Genomic DNA, 15660 nt, shown 5'->3' with positions numbered 1-15660 from the left:
GCACCAAGGGACCCAGTACATAAACCTGAAGGGGTATATTTCCATGGTGCTGCAAGCACTGGTGAATCACAAGGGACGTTTCACCAACATCCACATGGGATGGCCAGGAAGGGTTCATGATGCTTGTGTCTTCAGGAACACTACTCTGTTTAAATGGCTGCAGCAAGGGAATTACTTCCCAGGCCAGAAAAAAACAGTTGGGGAAGTTGAAATGCCTGTAATTATCCTGGGGGATCCGCTACCCCTTGTGCCACGGCTCATGAAGCCATACACAGGTAGCCTGGACAGTAGTCAGGTGTTGTTCAACTACAGGCTGAGCAAGTGCAAAATGGTGGTAGAATGGCATTTGGGCCGTTTAAAGGCGCGCTGGCGCACATTACTTAGACTCGCTCAGACCTCAGCCAAACCAACATCCCCATTGTTATTGCTGTTTGCTGTGTGCTCCACAATCTCTTTGAGAGTAAGGGGGACCTTATGGCGGGTGGGGAGGCTGAAGCAAATCACCTGGCAGCTGATTACGTGCAGCCAGACACCAGGGCAATTAGAAGAGCACACCAGTGCACATCAGAGAAGCTTTGAAAACCATTTCATCACGGGCCAGGGTACGGTGTTCTGTTGTGTTTGTTTTCTTCTTGATGAAACACCCGTCGCCCCCCGATTGACTCATTCCCTGTAAGGCCACCCACCCTCCCCCTTCAATTACCACTTGCTTCCTAAGGAAATAAAGTCACTCTCGTTTAAAAATCATGTATTCTTATTAATTAATTATAAAAAGGAGAGAACTGACAAGGAGAACCCAGGTGCGGTTTTGCGAGGAGGATAGGAGGGAAGGAAAAGGCTACTAAAAAATTTCAAAATAATGACAGCCTTTTGGTTGAGCTGTCCACTGGGGTGGAATGGGGCGGGTGCACGGAGCCTCCCCTCACGCATTCTTAGTTTGTCTGGTGGTGAGGAGGCTAAGGCACGTGGTGAGGGGGGAGAGCGTTATACAGGGGCTGCAGCAGCACTCTGTGATCCTGCTGCTGTTCCTCAAGCTCCACCAGATGCCGGAGCATGTCTGTTTGATCACACAGCAGCCCCAGCATTGCATCATGCCTCCTCTGATCTTCCTGCCGCCACCTCTCATCTCGAGCCTCCTCTCCTCACTTGGTCCTTTCCTCTCCTCATGTTCACTGGCATCTTTCCTTTACTTTGATACCACGTCCTTCCACTAATTCAGATGATCTCTTTCATTGTGGGTCACTTCCATGATTTCCGAGAACATTTGTCTCGCGTCTTTTTCTTTCCCCGCTGGCTTATCTGAGTAGCCTCGGGATGGAGGAGGGAGACTTGAAAAATTTGCAGCTGCAGGAGGGTGGGGAAAAAAGGGAGAGAAGTATTTAAAAAGATACATTTTACAAAAACAATGGTTATACTCTTTCACAGTGAACCCTATTCACCTTAATAGCACATGTGATCTCACTACAAGGTCGCATTTGCATCTTAATATTGAGTGCCTGTGCTTTGGTTTTAGAGATCATAGACGCAGGTCTGGGCATCAGAATTCCGCTTGCATGCGGCCTGGTAAGCCATTGTCTTTCAGCTTCTGCAGCCTTCATATATCCGGCACCCTCCTTTCCCAAATAGCAGCAAAGCCCGTTGAGTGCTGCTTCTTTCCTGTTAACGTGCAGCACCAGAAACCACCCCCATCCAATTCTCTGGGATGATCGCTTTACCCCTCCCACCACTGCATGGCTGGTACCATGGAAGATCGCTGCTAGCCACCCTCCCCCACACCGTGTGGCTGGTAGCAGGGAAGATCCCAGCTAGCCAAAGCAAAAAAGCTCAGCGCCAGTCACCCCACTCTCCTCCCCCTGCTTGGCTAATGCAGGGAGGATTTCTTTTAAGCCACAGGCAAACAGCCCAACCATCTCTGTGCCCTCTTAATTCCTGAATTTCACAGGTTACTAGAACGCTATCACTCTCCTGAGGATAACAGAGCGAGAAAAAGAATGGATGTTGCTTGAATGCCAGCAAACACCGGGACCATACGCAAGCTACGCTTTGTCATGCAATGATACCAGATTACTTGCCACATGCAATGGCGTGGTCAAGTGTCCCTAACATGGAGGACAGAATACGGCTGCCTGCCCAGAAACCTTCTGCAAAGGCTTTTGGAGTACCTCCAGGAGAGCTTCATGGGATGTGCCCCTGGAGGACTTCGCTCCATCCCCAGACTGTTAACAGACTTTTCCAGTAACTTTACTGGCCGCAAATGCATCCCAAGTCCTCAGGGCAAATTAATCATTAAAAAACGCTTGCTTTTAAACCATGTTTTATATTTACAAAAGGTACACTCACCAGAGGTCGCTTCCATGGCTTCATTGTCTGGGATAGTGGCTTGGGAGGGCTGGGAAGGTAATTCCATCAGGGTGACAAAAAGCTCCTGCTGTTGGGGAGAACGGAGTGCTGTGTGCTCTCTGCAAGCTCGTCTCCTCTCTTCCACCTCCTCATCTTCCCCGTCCGCAGAATCCTCAGGCATGGCTGAGATACCACCCTCACCTTGGAATCCACGGACAGGCATGGGGTAGTGGTGGCGGACCCCCTAGAATTGCATGCAGCTCAGCGTAGAAGCAGCATGTTTTCGGCCCTGCCCTGGACCTTCCGTTGCTTCTTTGGTTTTCTGGTAGGCTTGTCTGAACTCCTTAATTTTCACACGGCACTGTACTGAGTCCCTGGTGTGGCCTCTCTGCATCATGGCCTTGGAAATTTTTTCAAATGTTTTTTTCGTCTTTTGGAACGGAGTTCTGTTAGCACAGAATCCTCTCCCATACAGCGATCAGATCCAGTACCTCCCGTGCAGTCCATGCTGGAGCTCTTTTTCGATTCTCAGGAGACTGCATTGTTACCTGTGCTGATGAGCTCTCCATGCTGGCCAAACAGGAAATGAAATTCAAAAGTTTGCAGGGCCAGTGCATCCAAGTTCAGATGGCTTTCCAGAGTGGTCACAATGGTGCACTATGGGATAGCTCCCGGAGGCCAATATCGTCGAATTGCAGCCACACTAACCCTAATCTGACATGGCAATACTGATTTCCGTGCTGATCCCCTTGTCGGGGAGGAGTACAGAAATCGGTTTTAAGAGCCCTTTATATCGATATAAAGGGCTTTGTTGTATGGACGGGTGCAGCTTTAAATCAGTTTAACGCTGCTAAATTTGGTATAAACGCGTAGTGTAGACCAGGCCTGTGAGAGTAACCCGTAGGGGGGGTAACATACTGAAGGGGTCCTCCTAGGAGCTGTTCCACAGCCGTGCGAGAGCGCCAGACCTCTGAATTCTGTCATAATCACATCATTATGCAGGTTTGGGATGACAAGCAGTTGCTGCAGAACTTTCAGATGCACAAGGCCATATTAATGGAATGGTGCACGAAGCTCGCACCATCCCTCCAGTGCAGCAACATCAAAATGAGAGCTTCACTCATGCTGGAGAAGCGAATGGCAATCACTGTGAGAAAGCTGGCCATGTCAGATTGCTACCAATCAGTCAGGAATTGATTTGGAGTTGGGAAATCCACCGGGGGGTTGCTGTGATGCAGGTGTGCCAGGCCATTAATTGTGTCCTCCTGGCAACATGGAGGACCTTCTGAATGGTTTTGCAGCAGTGGGGTTCCTAAATTCCAATGGGGGCAACAGCTGGCATGCATCTCCCTATTTTGGCACCAGACCACCTTGCCAAGGAGTACATCAACAGAAAGGGCTACTTTTCTATGGTATTGCAAGCACTGGTGGATCATCAGGGATATTTAATGACATCAATGTGGGCTGATCAGGGAAGGTGCATGACACACACATCTTTAAAAACACAGAAAGCTGTTCAGAAAGATACAAGCAGGGACTTCCTTTCTAGACCGGTGGATTACCATTGGGGATATGGAAATGCCAATAGTGATCCTTGGAGACCCAGCCTACCCGTATCTCCCATCATTCATGAAACCTCACACCAGCCACCCTGACAGCAGCAAGGAGCACTTCAACTACAGGCTCAGCAGATGCAGGAGGACTGCTGAAGGTGTCTTTGACTATTTCAATTGGCGCTGTCGCTGTCTACTCACGGGATTGGACATTCATGAAAAAAATATCCCCAGAATTATAGCTGCCTGCTGCAAGCCTCATAATATCTGTGAAGCAAAAAGAGAAAGCTTCTGCTGTGTGTGGTAATAACACATTGCAAGTGTACCTATTGCTACTACTTTTGAATAATGTCAGCCCCAGCTACCACATGTTGTGAACTATTAAAGATGAATTAAGTTTCCATAAATAGACTTCTATTCCAAACTCGTGCAAACAAAAATAACTGTAACTGAATGAAACTATATAAATACAGGGAAAAGAACCTTTGAAGGGGAAAGAACAGTCATTCTCATTTCAAAACACAAATACACCGTCTCACATAGGTCAGTGTACCTGCAGCTCTGATTGTGTGTACTCTCCCCCCGGGGTGGCCCCAAAATATATGTGGAATGTAGGGGGCAGGGAGCATAGGGAGGTCCCAGAATGCAGTTATCGATAGACTGCAGCAGGAGACAAGGAAGGATTACTTGGACCCGAAGGTCTATAAGAATCTCCAGCATGTCCATCTGGTGCTTGAGAAGTGCTATCATGACCTACTGCGTGTGTCGGTCCTTTTCCTGTGTTTCTCCTCTCTGCACTATCCCTTTCCATTCTGTCCACAAGAGTGCTCCTCCAAGCCCTCTGCTCGGTATGTGCAACACCAGAGGCTTGCAGGATCTCATGGAACATGTTGTCCCTCATCTCCTTTCTTCTCATCATCTGAGACACTCCAGTGGTGTGGATGAAGAGACCCTCAGGGCCACATTTCCTGCTGCAAAAAGCACAACGCATAGAGATACTATTGTGAGTGTTTTCACTCCCCTTAATCCACACAAGTTACAAGCACTACATGCTCCCTTGGGATTCATAGAGCACAGCAGCAGTCCCAGCCATGATTAAGGCTGCAAGTCTGTCATGGAGGTCACAGATTCCGTGACTTTCTGTGACCTTCATGACTTCTGCAGCAGCTGGTGCTGGCTCAGGGACTGCTCAAACTGGGCAGCCCCTGGGACAATAGCAGCAGTTTGGGTGTGTGGGAGGTGGCTCAGGGCTAGATGCAGGGGGAGGGGCACTTACCTCAGGGTGGGAGGCTCCCTGGCCCCCAATGACATGGCTCCCTTGCAGCTCCTAGGAGGTGGAGGGGCAGGGTGATCCACACTATGTGCTGCCTGCAGGCCTCACCCCTGCAACTTCCACTAGTTGCGGTTCCTGACCAATGGGGGCTGCTGCAGCTGGCACTTGTGATGGGAGCAGCAGGGTCCCTGCCTCCACTGCCGAGGAGCTGCAGAGCCCCTGCCAGCCCTGCCGCCAGCACACACACACCCCCTCCCCCCAGTCAGCACAGGTCCCTGGCCACCTCCACCAGTGCCCCTGGACCACCCCTCCCAGAGCACCCATGGCCACCCACCCAAGTTTTAGTCAGGGCAGGTATTTTTAGTAAAAATCATAGACAGGTCACAGGCCATGAATTTTTGTTTATGGTCCGTGACATGTCCATGAATTTTACTAAAAATACCCATGACTAAAACATAGCCTTAGCCATGATGATTATGGACAGAGAATAAGTGGGCTATTTTGCACAATAATAGGGGTGAGCACATGGGCATAAGTATATGTCAACAGGGCAACTGAATGGAATACTAGCACCGTTCTCCACAGGCAGTGGTAATTTTAGCTGATATCTCACTTCCAAGGGTAACTGAGGCTGAAACAGAACAGCTCCTGAACGAGTCCGGCTGGAAATTGGATCCGTATGCTGCTAGCCTGTGTGCTGCATTGGTGCCTGCTGATGTAATTGCTCACGGGTGTGAGAAAGTGTCCTACTGCAGTGGAAGAAATAAAGCAATCCTCCCTAGAAAGCTTCAGCAGAGGACTGCAGACTTCCCCAGGAAAGTTCTCTTGAGATCTCTATGGAAGATTCCCGGGACATCCTGATGCACAAAAACAAATTGTTCCACAGGGCCCCCTCTGCCCAGCTGTATAGGGGAACGAGAGGCAGACAGTGAAATAACCAGTAGAGGCAGAGTTGCTATCTCTTCTTATATGATTAAAAAAAAGAGTAAATGAACAGATGTCCCTGCAACATCAAAACAAACAGCATACTTACCAGATTTCCATCCTCTGCATCAGGCTCACCGGTGCTGGACAGTAGGGACTCACTCGACTGCTCTGGCAGTCAGAAAGAGGTCCTGGCTCACTGCACCACTGCATTCCCCCAGCCACCTGTCCTCCAAAACTCCTCCTCCTCCTCCAAGTCCATCACCTCCTCCTCAGTATGTACTGCAGGGGCCACTGATTCCAGCTCCCCAAAGTATCCACAGGGCTTGTGGTGGTGGTGTCTCTTCCAAGGAAGGCTTGCAGCTCCTTGTAGAAGGAGCCTGTCTGTAGTTCCACACCATAGTGACAGTTTGCCTCCCTTGCCTTCTGGTACACCTGCAGCAACTCCTTGATTTTTACATGGCACTGCTGCATGTGCCTGTTGTAGCCCTTCTCCACCATGCCCCAAGCGATCTGGCCATGGATGTCAATGTTTCTACGGATGGATCAGAGCTGTGCCTGCACCTGCACAGCCTCTTCTCCCCACAGACCAAGGAGATCCACCACCTGCTGTGTACTCCTGGCAAGAGCACCTTTGCTGCGTGGAGCCAGCATGGTCAGCTGGGCAGTTGCTATGTGAGCTCTCCATACCAACCAAACATGAAATAAAATTTAAAATTGGCAGGGCTTTAAAGGGGGAGGGCCATGTACATGCATACCTGACTGCCAGGCAGCAGAGTTCTAAAAGGTGACCAGAGCAGTTATGATAGGGCATCGTGTGACACCTCCTGGAAGCCACTAAAGTAGACATAAGTAACGCAGTGTCACTGATTGGGTCAACCAAACTATGTTGACCTAAGCACTATGTCTCTCGTGCAGGTGGAGTTACTAAGTCGATGGAGAGGGCAAGTTACATCGGCAGGAGCAACATTTTAGTGTAGACGCTTACAGAATTAGGTCGACATAAGCTGCCTTGCAAACAAACAAACTCTGTAGTGTAGACCAGGCCTCAGAGCTGGTACACCAGAACATCTGGTGCAGGTGGGGATGAGTTCAAACAGTTGCAGCAAACTGGACATCCACTGAATAGGTCTCACTGCTTCTTGAATGAAGTCTATGTCTCGCCTATGGATGCAAGAATATTTCTGCATTAAGACAAAGTTCAGGATCTATCAAACCTACTATATGGGTCAGAAACCTGGACCCTCCTACAAACAGACTTGGAGCAGCTAGAGGCATTCTATATGTGCTGTCAGCATCAAATGCTGGGCATAAAATGGTTCAACTTTGAGTGAGATTTGGCCTTCCTCCAATTGCTTGCTCTTTGGCCACGTTGCCAAGATGGCCAAAAACACCCCAGCTCATTGTGCTCTCAAACTCTCCACTGATGTACCTTGACCCTACTTTGCATCGCCTGCGGCACTACCCAGAGATTTGTGGATTCTCAGAATTGAGCCAGATCTGGGAACTGCACTCTACAATGTCTGGTAAGATGCTATCACCTAAAACTTCCTAACTGTCAGAGTGATTAAGCACTGGAATAAATTGCCTAGGGAGGTTGTGGTATCTCCATCCTTGGGGATTTTTAAGAGCAGGTTGGACAAACACCTGTCAGGGATGGTCTAGATAATACTTAGTAATGCCTTGAGTGCAGGGGACTGGACTAGATGATCTCTCAAGGTCCCTTCCAGTCCTATGATTCTATGATTCTCTGGCCACAGACCTGCACACTAAGGTCCTCTAAAATCCCCTGATCCCTCTCATCACCCTCTCAAGGTCCCTTCCAGTTCTGTGATTCTATAGTCACTCCAGCTGCGCAATGGCCCTCAGTATACTGTGCACATTTGTTGATGGTGATGATGAATTTATAAAACACCACATGGAAAACTATGCATGTCTGAAATTTGTTACCAACTCACTGGTCCTGTTTTTCAGTACACTCCTAGGCACATATGCTCATGAACATATTGCATGCACACCCCCACTTTCTGCATGCACACAGCAAGATAGGAAGCTAGCCTATTCTCTCTGTCAAAACCAATTTGGGTGGCCTCTGTCATGCAGGCCTTCATCATACACTATAGTACCTTAAATCAAACTAAAGTTGCTGCAGAATAAATAGGGTAACTTGCCAGGAGTTCCTCCAGTGTTCTGTGATCTGCACCAGCTGCTTATTGGCAGCTGGGTGGAGTTTCAGGACAGAGGAGTTCATTTCATGATGATGTCTGGTTTTGTACACAACAAGGCAGCTGGTCTGGCTAATGCTGTTTTTGTCTCAGTTTAGTGGAGTTTTACAAAGCCCAACATGAAGCATCTTTAATTATTATTTCAGTTTGGTTTCAACATATAAATATTATTTTCATATCCAAGCCTGCTGAAAATCAAGCCCCTTATACTTCCCAATGCACAGAGGGTATTATTAAACTTTTGTATTCCTTTAAATAGTAATACAAACACATCTGTGCCATTGCCCAGAAGCTATCCAGTCAACTCCTCAGGATCATGAGGTAAGATCTGGCCCTTCCTGTACTGAAAAGGTGTTAATACTCACTGTGCAAAGCAAGTCTGGTTTTATTCATGGCATCTAGCTCCTTTACGAAGTTATGTATTTTTGTTCCCATTTCCTCACAGGAGCTTTCGCTGAGCCAGACTGAGGAAAGCCTCAGCCTTGCTTGAAGTCAGGCTTCTCTGTGTAGTGCTGACCAGGCAGCTTGCATGAAGGTAAACCTGTGTGTGTCCAAATTAAAAGAAAAAGCAGGGACCTACTTTTTGGCTTGTGCCTACTTCTGCTGCAGATGTGATTTCCAAGGAGTAATGAATCTAAAGGACATAGCAAGCTACACTGCTGTTAGTTATTACTTATTGATCAAACAAGAAGGGCAAGAGCTTTCTAAACTCTACTCAGGCAAGTACACCAAAAAGCCAGTCAGCTGGCATAAACTAATACTAGTCCACTGGAACAAATGGAGCTGCACCTGCTCTTCCAGCAACAAATTCAGCTGACCTTGTGCACATGACTGGCTCACCAGATGAAGACTTATTTCTTATATACCCTCACCTCAAACATTTCTGACTTCCCCAGGCTTCTGAGCTTTATTTACAGACACCCTAAAGCAGAAAGATAACTAATCTACAAAACATAAAGGGTGTTTTTATAAATTAAATCGTTAAGAAAACCGCTGAGAAAACTGTACTTATGGGAATCTCAGGGATTTTATTGAAATAAGAGGAATAGGCGGTCATACAAAAAATGTTTTATTAAATGCTACATCAAACCATCTACCTACAGCAATTATTGATACAGGGCTTAATGTTCAGAGATGCAGGGCCCTTGCAGCTCACAATGTCTTCACTTGGATGAGTAAGTACTCAGCATATCTGAAAATCAGGCCTACAGTACCTTCTGTTACAACAACTGCCTACAGCTCAATGCTGATCATGCAAGGATACTTATCAATGAAATGACAAACCAGAAAGGATTACGGTTAAATAAATGAGAAGTGAAAATCTTGTTTCATACTTGCGTGATATCAGAGTGCTCTGGGATTTCTAGTAATTCGATCTGTTGTTCCTGCACTTGTACAATAAAGGACTCTTTAATGTCTTCAGTAGCACAACAGTGAGTGGTACAGGAATCACCTGGAGATGGAGGACACAATAAGAAAAAGACACAAACCATACTATTCTCCTAGATAAAGCAATAAATCCATCACGGGGGTTTGCACACCCCTCAGTACTGCTTGTCATCATGTGAGACAGATGATCACCTGTCTCTACAGACTTAAACTTATGAGGCAGGTCTGCCTTGTAGGAGCTGGAAGAATAATTGAAAACGAAAAGTTCTGGAAAAGTTTTCATGACTGTCCTTCTCCTTTATACTCTTTGTGGTAGGTTGAGGCCGCTCTGACACTGTCACAGATCCGCCAAGCAGAAAACCACCACAATGCACCGTTCCATAATCAATTTCTGATCATCCATGTTTGTGGACACTGACCAAAGATTTGGTCAGGCAGGAAAGCTTAAAAGTATGTGCTGTATATCTCAGTACCCCAAACAGAGAGGAAAGCCTCCTGAATTATATGAAGCCCGTCTTTATCAGTTGAAGACAAACGTTCTTGTCTATTGTCATTGTCCTTCAACAAACTCAGCTCTCTGCACTTGCTGTAACAGGAAAAATTAGCATGTTCAAGTGGCCATTTAAGTGGTCACAGGGATTTTACTTTTGTCCTGTTCCCCATCTGCTGGTCACAGAATTTTTATCTACCATGTGGGACGCCAAGAAGAAAACAAGAGAGAGGGGAGTTCTCCTATGCTTAAGTTTAAATGTAACCTGTCCCCTTTCAAAGCAGTTGAGGTTGTATTCTTCCACTGCTTTGCTATAACACTACCTGCAACTGTAGATGAGGACTCTGGTAATTTCTTTCAAACAACACTTGTTTACTTCTTTCACCACCTCTGCAAAAAGTTCAACCACTGACTGGTAATGCCCAATAGGCAAAATCAGGACACGATCCGTTGATAAGCCACCCTTAGCCAGGGCAATACAGCATTAAAACATAACAAGAGCTCAAAAAATATATAAGCAGCTATTCATAGCAAACTAACTCAGACCTTGGGATTATAATTTCCTCCTGAACACAAAATACACTGAGTGACTTTCATGGCTAACCAGGCCCACAGTTGCAAAATTCAAAATACAAAAGCCACAAAACTTCCCATGCCCTACCTGAGAGGAGATTTTGTAGCAGTCTGTCAATTTTCAGCTGACTTAGAAAAGGGTAAGGAACTGCAAAAAAAATTACTTTGAATGCAGGTGACTTGGGCTTCAGCCAGTGTGGCAATGAATGGGATTTATGGATAGGATGCAGACTGAAAGAAAATCCACTTGGGAATTTGCAGTGGGTTATAAAGTAAACAATGAATTAATTTGATCCTATGATAGTTCATATTCAGCTCAAAATTTGGATAATATTCCACAGCAGCAGTAGTTTTAGGCAAGTGGAATAGACTCCTACCAACACTTTTTAACTCACAGTAGGTCACCAAATCAGGGCTCAGGTGTTCTTACACAAGGGTCTCTATCTAGATAGAAAGTTATTTAAAAGAAAAAAAAAGAGACCACTCCAGACTATAAACTAGAAGGTTTAATCCTTAAGAAATGCATATGATTCTTATGATTTCAGCTGACATTTTGTTGAAAGCCAGCAGGTTCCACTCAACAGGTTCCTAGCTCAGGCCTGAGAGTCTCAAAATCTTGTGACAAAGTGGGAATTTTCTGTAACATTTCTGTTAATCCTATACATGCCTCATTTTCCCACATACTTTGCACATACCGAGCAGGAGGGGAGAGGATTAAGGGCTAGTCTACACTGTCAGTGCTTTAATATGCCTTGTGTGTTCGCAGTGCAGCGCTGGGAGAGAGCTCTCCCAGAACTCTAAAAAAAACCCACTTCAGTGAGGGGTGTAGCTCCCAGCACTAGGGCACTGTTTACACTGGCGCTTTACAGCACTGCAACTTGCTGCGCTGGGGGGGGGAAGGGGGGAATGTTTTTTTCACACCCCTGAGTGAGACAGTTGCAGTGCTGTTAATTGCCGGTGTAGACAAACCCTCAGTTTGCTCTCAGGACAGATTAAGAGACATCAGGGCTTGTGTGTCACTTTGCTGTCTGAGCAGGTCATTAAAAAGACTGGCCAAAGCTGACCCATATCAATGGAAAATCCAACAAGATAATGGAAAGCCCAATCATTAACATCTAGCAACCAATGATTCGAAGGGAGAAGGATTTCCCTACCTCACAACAGTGACATTGTAGAGTGTTGGAAAGGTAGATTTGTCCTGGCTGGTTAAGATATTAAAGAAAGAGGGAGATAGAAGGGAGGAATAAGATGAAGTGAAAATCAACACACTGGAAAAGAAAAATAGCAAGAACCTCAGGTTTATATTGCAGTTGCTCAAGACAGTCATGAGATGGTGAAGGTGTCTGGTTCCCTTTTTAAACAGCATCTTTTGGGATTAGGAAAAAAGACCACTGAGTCCCATGTTTCTCCTTCCCATTTATTTAAAAATTATGTTCATTTACTACAAGAAAAATAAAAAACTAGAAGATATTAAAATGCACTCCCAAGAGGTGCAAAAACATAAAATATTAGTAAAAAAACACAGCAAAAGGTACAAAGTGACAACACTGTACACACCTGTTATATCACTTACTACACCAAAGCCCTTCAAAACAATATTTACTAGCCTAGAGATTATCCAATCTTATGCTGCCCACTTGAGAGTAAGGTGTTTAATAAATATGATAAATATCTATTTCAACATATCACAACTACCTTGGCTCCGATGCAATAATCAATATTCTTTCATCACCAGTCTCAAAATATAAACATGTCTGAAAAACAAAGGCATCAGTAACACATTAATCAGTCTCAAATGCAAGTCCACATACATTCTTTATTTTATTGTAAGTCAAACTGTTTTATTACTTATTTGTAATTCTGCAGCACCTAGGAGCCCCTGTCATGGACCAGGACTTTATTGGGCTGGGCACTGTACAAATACAGAACACACTTTTCCCGTTAAACTACATACATCATTCTCAAGAAACAAAAATTAGAAACACTTCACCCAAAAATACTGATGCCAACTGATAAAGAAAACAAGTTCTCATTTAACAGAATCTGAAGAAAGTACTTATCAAAACATTTTAAAAATGTATTAATCAAACAAGCCAGACTTCAAGTTGATGTGTTATAATAAAACATGCATTTCTTTTTATTTGAAAATAATATTTATTTTCTCATATGTGTAGGAGCAGGATTTACAATATCTTGCAGCTATTAATTTCTTCACTCTAAGTGTTTGGGGTTGTAAATGAAGGGACAGGTAACAACACTTGTCATTTAACTCACTTTTAATAAATATAACTTACAAAATGTTTACAAATAAAGTCACCCTTCCTTTCACTCACTTTAACTCAGAGACTCAAGAACTCACAAATTGCTGGGTTTTATGAAAAATAATTAACTTTGTATGATTTGTCACTCAGACACAAAAATCAATTTTGGTAAAGTAATCCAAGTTCTACATTTTGATTAATGTAGAATGAGCATGGGAGCCAAAGGCCTGAACTCCTGGGTTCTATTTCTGGCTCTGCCACTAACTAAGGCCTGGTCTACACTTAAAATTAAGGCTGTGAAAAATGCACACCCCTCAATGCTACAGCTACGCCAACCAAAACTCCAGTGAAGATGCACATATTGTTGTTTGGGGAGGTGGTATACTTATGACAACAGAAAAATCCCTTTCATCAGTGTAGGCTGCATCTATGCTATGGGATTATGCCAGCATAGCTACAGCGCCACAGCTACATCCATGCAGTCTCCATAGTTTAAACATACTCTCAGTGAGTGACCTTGAGCAAGTCACTGCATCTCTTTGCTTCAGTTTCCCACCGGCAAATATTAGAATAAGACATATCTGCAGTACCAATTTTAAAGAGGTTGTAAGCCTTAATATTTGTTCAATGTTTTAAAGATAGAAAGCACTATGCACATGTTAACCGTTGTGCTTCTAATTCACATTACATTTAGAGTATTCTAATAAAATAAGCATTTGGCTTAATTTAACATTGTTGTAGACCAGGAATGTTTTATAATAATAATATATGGAGATATACCTACCTCACAGAACTGGAAGGGACCCCTGAAGGGTCATTGAGTCCATGCCCCTGCCTTCACTAGCAGGACCAAGTACTGATTTTGCCCCAGATCCTTACATGTCCCCCTCAAGGACTGAACTCCCAAACCTGGGTTTAGCAGATCAATGCTCAAACCACTGAGCTATCCCTCCCCCATGTCAATAGGAGGCATTATACAGTCAGATACTGCTAATCTCATAGACCATGAAGCAGAAATATAAATCTTAAATCAAATTTTCCACTTTTCTTCTGAACAGCTTGCACTATGTTGAACAACATTAAATTTTTCTTCAACATCCCCAAAGGCCAGTCTAGGAGAGAAATAAAGTAGATATACGGACAAAATGACCCCCCATAATGAGTTTGTAATATTAAAAATTGCGACCCCATCTTGCTTACAACCAAGGATTCACACACTCAATTCACTCAAGTGGCTGAGGAAAATCCTGCCCAAAATGTCACTACTGTCTAAATGCTGATCAACACAAACAGATGCACTTTCCCAAAACAGGACTCCTAAGAGTCATCAGGAGACAGACTGCCTGAAGCCTCTGAGGATCAAGAAAAAACAAGTGTTGCCTCATGTATTGCACATCTCCCGAAAACAGACAATTTTTCTACAATCATGTCAACTTTATTACATATCATGTAATTAAAATTTATACTGAAATGCACACACACAAGGGGCAGAGTTAGGAATGCATGAGCAGCCTAGATAACTAGCCTATCTTGAATTTTAGGTGTTTAAACCATAGAATATTAATGTTCTCTTTACAATTTTTTCTGAAACATTTTTGGTTTTAAATAAACAGAAAAAGCGTTTGACACCACTGGATGCCACACCATTTGGGCTACAAGATATGGAGTAGCTCAGTCCTTACACACCTTCAGGCTTAGTGGTGATTAAATGGTGATTAAAACCACTAAAAAAAGTTGTTATACTGCGCCTGCACAGTGCAATTTTCTGTTAAGAGGTATTAAACAACAAAATATTGCAAAAGTTTTATTTCCCGGAAACAGATTGGAAATACTTGGGCAACTTTTGAACGGTATCGTTACTTTTCCAGTTACCCCAGCTGGCAGCAATAGCAAGGTTGAAATTGCAACAGTTTCCATTACGAAGCCTGTTTTCTAACAACTTCCTCCCGAAGCCCTCTCCTTTGGCACGGAGAGTCTCCCTGCCGGCCGGGCTAGCCTAGCTACAAGAAAACGGGGGAAAGCGCCAGAGCCTATCAGGACAGGACCGCGCGGCTCGGGAGCAGCCAGCACAAGCGGCCCAAGGCGCAGCCCCAGCGGGAGCTGGAACGGCCCGATCGGGCGCCCGCCCGGCGCAGGGCGCGCTCAGACCGAAATACCTGCAGTCCCGTCCACTGCTGACCCCGGCCGGTCCCCGCCGAGTCCGGCTCCGCCCGCACGCCCCATAGCCCGAGCCTGGCGCGGACATACCAGAACCGGCCCTCAGCGCGCAGCACGATGGCATAGCAACGACACGGCCCCCTTCGCCCGGAACCAACTACCCTGTGCAACACTCAAACCCTTCCCCTGAATCAATAGCCCGGCTTGCTGTGTGCGTCAGCTGATCCCTTCCCCTCTGGAACACCAAAACCCTCCCCCCGGAACCAGCTCCAAAGCACCAGCCCACTCACCTCTGGCCTGGGATAGTCAGTCAGTTATTTTTGGTGAAGTTCCAGCCCCCAGAGAAAATAATAAAAAAAAAATACTGATAATAATTAGTAAATAAAAAGATTTCAAGGTCCTTTTAAAAGCATCTGGAGGTGCAGATTTGGCCTGCAGTCCACCTATTGGCTACCCCCTGCCTCAGGCATTACTG

General features: G+C 45.2%; 1 long non-coding RNA gene and 1 other non-coding gene across 4 annotated transcripts; both read right to left on the bottom strand.

The window, feature by feature from the left end:
• Positions 1 to 3172: 3172 nt before the first annotated feature.
• On the bottom strand, positions 3173 to 15347 carry LOC115655631. Of its 3 annotated transcripts, XR_004001441.1 has the most exons (7): positions 15185 to 15347; positions 12463 to 12521; positions 9650 to 9768; positions 8681 to 8856; positions 6200 to 7254; positions 5780 to 6068; positions 3173 to 4864 (listed from the first exon to the last, which is right to left on the bottom strand). It is a non-coding gene; the product is annotated as an uncharacterized LOC115655631 (long non-coding RNA). The 3 variants fall into 3 exon arrangements; XR_004001440.1 differs by having other exon boundaries at positions 5780 to 7254; XR_004001439.1 differs by lacking the exon at positions 5780 to 6068.
• LOC115655689 lies at positions 9933 to 10075 on the bottom strand. The gene has a single exon (XR_004001475.1). It is a non-coding gene; the product is annotated as a small nucleolar RNA SNORA12 (small nucleolar RNA).
• Positions 15348 to 15660: the final 313 nt, after the last annotated feature.

Source organism: Gopherus evgoodei, chromosome 7 (assembly GCF_007399415.2).
Source record: "Gopherus evgoodei ecotype Sinaloan lineage chromosome 7, rGopEvg1_v1.p, whole genome shotgun sequence".
In the NCBI taxonomy this organism is placed as follows: Eukaryota; Metazoa; Chordata; order Testudines; family Testudinidae; genus Gopherus; species Gopherus evgoodei.
Note: the sequence above shows the minus strand (reverse complement) of the source record. Positions and strands in the feature narration are given on the sequence as shown.